The following is a 6,020-nucleotide window of genomic DNA, read 5'->3' on the forward strand; positions in this document are numbered from 1 at the left end:
CAATGGGCTACAGCATGTCCCGACAGATTGGGATTCAGTTGATTGGCTTGACCCACTGCGTATTCCGATTCCAGCGCCAGTTTGGCCACGACCATATTTGCCCCGCAGAGGGGATAGAATATCCAGCTGCCTTTCCATTTCGAGGTGCGCAACTTGCACGACAGGCCGCAGCGTGGAGGACTAGAGAACTCCTGGGCCCCGCTCATACTTTCAGTTGTACTTTGTCTGATAAGTGCATAGATTGGCTTAATGAGGAGGCACAAATCGGGCCCAGCTTGGCACCGATGGTTTCGACCAGCTCTGGGAGGGGGGGCAGGAACACCTGACTTGGCTATGCCCCAGATTTATTGCTTTATTAGTACATTCAAGTTTTCCTTATGAATGTAATAAACAACAACTTTAATTTATATGCAAGAGCAAGAGGACTTTGTACTGAAATCAATGAACTTTGAAGGTTATGGTACTGAAAATTTTCCGTTTTGGTCTAGAGATGGTCTTAGTTGTAAAAAGATTAATTTGAATAAAGTCAACTTTTATCAAAACTTTTCAAAACTATTTTCGATATGGATTAGAACTGGACATGCCTGAAATTTGTCCCTGAGATGCACAACCCCGGATCCCTGCAACTGGAAAGTTGCCCCTAGTCTAAATAGTACCGCAGCACTGCATGGCAACGGAAAGTTGCCCCTAGTCTGAATAGTACCGCAGCACTGCGTGGCAACGGAAAGTTGCCCCTAGTCTGAAAAGTACCGCACCGGAGATCACCACCGAAGCTTTTGGATGCTGAATAGACAAAAATGACCGAGATGATCAAATGGACAAAGTTGATCGGGGAAAAGTTTATGGCTGAACTTCCGGATGAAGTTGTCTACGTATCCCAAAGATGGGAATCAAGCCTTACGCAGTTCAAGCTTGGGTTCACTCGAGTATTTTCACTATCCTTTTACGCTCTAACTTTTGCCAAGGCCGCCCTTTGCGGGTTTTCAACCTTGTGAGCTCAGTTTTTATATTTTCCAATTTTCTATGCTCTAACTTTTGCCTAGGTCGCTCTTCGGGTTTTCGGCCTAGCGAGCCTCTCAAGGGTAATATTTCTTCAACTTGTCCATGTTGATCGGTTGGGAGAACTCTAGGCGATCTAGATCCATCAGAACCACAGCTCCACCTAACCGGATAGCTTTGATGATGTAGGGACCAGTCCAATTGGGTCTGAACTTGCCCCTTGGTTCGTGGATGGGAGCTCGGTTGTCCTTGAGCACCAAATCTCCTTCCTTTAGATTCCTGGACTTGACTTTCTTGTTGAAAGCCCGGGCAATTCTGCGCTGATAACCTTAGACATGGTACAGTGCTTTCAGTCTTCTCTCATCAAAGAGCATGAGTTCCTCAAACCTGCTCTGCTGCCAATCTGCTTCGGCTATTTGACACTCAGCCAATACTCGCAATGACGGAACCTCAATCTCGATAGGTAGAACGACCTCCATCCCATAAACCAATGAATACGGAATCGCTTCGGTAGAAGTTCTAATTGAAGTCCTATAGCCCCACAGAGCAAATGGCAGCTTATCTGGCCAATCCCGATAGGTTTCCACTATCTTCTGCAGTATGTGTTTGATATTTTTGTTGGCGGCGTCGACCGCTCCGTTGGTTTGTGGCCGGTATGTGGATGACTTGTGAAAAGCCATGTTGTATTTCTCCAACAAGTCAATCACTTCCTTCTTGAAGTGAGAACCGTTATTCAAAATAATCTCGTTTGGGACCCCGTAGCGGCAAATGATGTTGTTTCTGATAAACTTTGCAATGTGTGATGCCTTCAACACGGCATATGATTGGGCCTCGACCCACTTTGTAAGGTAATCTATCACGGCCAGGATGAACTCATGCCCATTCGACCCCTTCGGAGTGACAGCCCCGATCACATCAATTCCCCAAACTGAAAATGGCCATGGCGAAGTCATATTGTACAGCTTCAACGGCGGAATATTCATGCGATTTGCATGGGTCTGGCATTTGTGGCATCGCCGAACAAAACCGATACAATCCTCCTCCATGGTGGACTAGTAGTAACCCTGTCTGAGGATCTTCCGTGCTAGCATTACTCCGTTCATATGCGCACCGTATTCTCCTCCATGGGTGGCCTCCATTAGGCGCTTTGATTCCTCAGCTTCAACACATAGCTTATGCATTCCCAGATGACCTCTCTTATACAGCTTACCCCCACAGATGATGAACTGAACGGCCATCCTTCTGATTGCCCTTTTATCCTTGGCATTTACCCCTGGCGGATATGCTTCCTTCTCCAAGAAATTCCAAATGTAATAATACTAGGGGTTTTCGTCCTGAACCTCATCTATAGCAGCAATTGACTCATAGGCTGGCGCAAATTTCTGGTTAATGATGACTGGACGCATCCGGACTCCGAATGGGATGTCTATCATGGAAGATAGAGTTGCTAAAGAATTTGCGAACCTGTTGTTCTCTCTTAGTATATGAGCAAAGTTTAGCTTCTCAAACCGAGGAATTAACAAGTCCAAGGTCTGGTGATACATCATTATCTTTTCTTCTTTGACCTTCCAGTCTCCTTTTGCTTGAGACACAACAAGGTTCGAGTCCCCGATGACGTCCAACCGTCTTGCTCCTAATTCCAGGGCTGCTTCTGGACTGGCAATGCATGCCTCATATTCTGCTTCGTTGTTCGAGACTTTGAACTAGAGTTTGAAGGCTAGAGGGATACGGGAATTGTCGGGTGCTATCAGCAACACTCCTATCCCATACCCGTATTGATTTGACGCTCCGTCAAAGTACATCGTCCAATATTCGTCGTCGATGTGCAAAATGGCTTTATCTGTGAATAAGTACTCAACTGCTTCACCTCCTTCGACTGGATGGTCGGCTAAGAACTCTGCCACTGCTCTTCCCTTCACTGACTTGCGTGTTACATATTTTAGATCGAATTCGGAAAGCAACAGCAACCAACGAGCTAGCCTACCTGTAAGTGCCGGTTTCTCGAGAAGATATTTGATGGGATCAAGTCGTGAAACCAACATTACGAAGTGAGCTAACAGGTAGTGCCGCAGCTTCCTGGTAGCCCATACCAAAGCTAAGCAAGCCTTCTCTAACGGTGTATAGCGAGTCTCATACTCTGGCATCTTCTTGCTCAGATAGTAGATAGCCCTTTCCACCTTGTCCTCTGATTCTTGTGCGAGCATACAGCCCATTGTGGTCTCAGTCACTGAGAGGTACAATATCAACGGTTTCCCCAGCTCTGGCGGTGACAACATGGGCGGGTTCTATAAATATTCCTTGATCTGTTCAAAAGCAGCTTGGCATCGGCTGTCCCATTGGAATTTCTTGCCTTTCTTCAGGAGTCCAAAAAGTGGTTCACAAGTCAAGGTTAATTTTGAGATAAACCGTCTCATGAATTGCACTTTACCGAGAAAGCCTTGTACCTCCTTTTCAGTCCTTGGTGGTGGCATTTCTAGGATGGCCTTGATTTTTGAAGGGTCGACCTCGATGCCCCTTTGTGTGATCAGAAATCCCAGTATTTTTCCTGCTGTAACACCGAATGTACACTTCTGAGGATTCAGCTGCAACCGAAATTCTCTGATCCTTTGAAAGAACTTTTGCAAGGTGGTGTAGTGGACCTCCCTTTCTTTGGACATGACAATCATGTCGTCCATGTACACCTCAACCTCTTGGTGGATCATATCATGCAATATTGTAGTTGCGGCCCGTTGATATGTAGCTACTGCATTCTTTAACCCAAACGGCATCACTCTGTAGCAGTATGTCCCCCACAGGGTGGTGAAAGCAGTCTTCTCCCAGTCTTCGGGTGCCATCACTATCTAATTATAGCCTGAGAAGCCATCCATGAACGAGAGCAAAGCATGCCCCGCTGTGAAATCCACCAACTCGTCAATATTTGGCAAGGGAAAGTCGTCCTTCGGACTAGCCATCTTTCTTCGGCACTGGAACAATGTTGGCCAACCAAGTCGGGTATTCGGATACCAGCAGGAAGCCTGCATCTATTTGTTTGGTGACCTCTTCCTTAATCTTGATGGCCCAGTCTGGACGAATCCTTCTGAGTTTCTGTTTGACAGGTCGGGCCTCAGGGTCAAGAGGGATCCAGTGCTGTACAATCTCCGGATCGATACCAGGCATGTCTTCGTAGGACCACACGAAAACATCTTTGAAATCTTTTAATAAAGCGACTAAGCGCTCGCGTTCCTCCAAAGGCAACGTGGACCCAATCTGGACCAGCCGCGGGTCCTTCTCAGTACCAATATTCACAGTAGCGATTTCATCAACTAAAGGTTTAACAAATCTTTCATGCTCTTGATCAATTAATCGTTGCAAAATCGGAGGAATTTCTTCCTCGTCGTTTTCCTCAAAATTTTGAAAGTCCTGATTTAAGCAATATATCAAAGGCACAGAAAAGTACTCAGAAACCACATCCACATTATTCTCATTAAGTACTTCCAAACCGTCCGATTCTTCTGTTACAACAGATTCAAAGGAGAAAGAAAAAGACGACCTGGACAGGACTGTGGCATCTGGGTTATCACCCCCAAGAATACCGGACTCAGACTCAGTCGAGCTGGAGCCTGATTCCGACTCACAAGACTCGGTGGAATCAGATTCCGGCTCACTACCTGACCCGGTGCTGCTGGACAAAAATCCCTCTTCATATTGCCAAACGAGAGAGGGTGCGATGGGTGCATCCAAAATAGTTGATGGTAGGCCCGCAGCCGTTTCATTCCCGATCATGCATACCGAGAAGTTATCCCCCAAGCACCTCTATTTGATAGGAGGATCCGAAAGTAGACATGCCAGCGCTACCCCCATTTCATTTTCAGCGTCCTCAGACTGCACTTCCTTACTCTGTTCAGCCTCAGCTAATGGGTCCGTCTGCTCTTCAGCAATGTCATCCCCAGGTAACTGCAAGTCAAAGAAAATCTCAAACCCCAGCACGCGCTTCCTCTCCGCGTTCAGCCACGGCTCTGGGAAGCCACAGAACGGAAAGTCCTCCCCTCCCAGACGAAGCGTCCGTTTAGGGTACCCTGAATGAGCTCGTGCATTAAGTCAAAAGGCTTTCCCATCTGTTTTGCTCTGGCTCTTCCAACCATTTCCTTTCCTTTCCTTACCCAATCCTCCTTGGTGGGCAGACAACCCAATCCAAAGGTATGTGGGTTATGTGGCACCTCGGTCAATGCTGCGACGCCCTTCCGGCCGCTCTTTCCCAATTCCATCCCAGGCATATGTTGAAGCTTGTTCATGAGGTATACCGCTTGAGCACTGACATATACCCCCTCGTTAGCGTCCATGATGTTTTGTACAACCCGAGCCTCAGCAAGGGTGAAACCTGACATAAACACGTCCTCCATGCCGTGCTCAATTTCCAAAACTGGTGTAGATACTTCCGGCGGTGGATGGATCGATGAATTCCCAAAAACAATGGCCACTCCCTTTTCATAGGGGTATTTCACCAATTGATGCAAGGTAGAAGAAACTGCCTTGACTTGATGCAGCCACGGCCGCCCCAAGAGTAGATTAAAAGTGGCGGGAACCTCTAGGATGTGAAAGTCAATTTCATGCTGCCCTGGCCCAACCTTGGTCTGGATCTTCACTGTTCCCATGACTTCTCGGCTTGTATTGTCGTATGCCCGAATCACCTGGGCTGTTGGTACGAATCCGCAGTTTTCAAGCCAATTGAATAGGCAGTCCTCGCCGAACATACGTTGATGGCGGACCCTGTGTCGACAAGCACCACGGGTATCCATTTATTTCTGCATTCCACGGAGATGTAGAGTGTCTTGTTATGGTTCGCAACCTCAGGTGGCAGTTCTTTGTAAAAAAAGGTCAACATTGGGGTAGCTCCTACCGGAAAAACTAGGCCTACCAGCTGTTCGGGCGTGGTGTCTATAGAAAGCTTGGCTTTGTCCATGGCTGATAAGACAGCTTGTCGATGTATTCGCGATGCCGTAAGCATTCCCTAGATGGAGATGTCTGCTTGTATCTTCTTTAAC

The sequence above is a fragment of the Camellia sinensis genome, chromosome 6 (genome assembly GCF_055761805.1).
Source record: "Camellia sinensis isolate YWXY chromosome 6, ASM5576180v1, whole genome shotgun sequence".
Classification (NCBI taxonomy): Eukaryota; Viridiplantae; Streptophyta; class Magnoliopsida; order Ericales; family Theaceae; genus Camellia; species Camellia sinensis.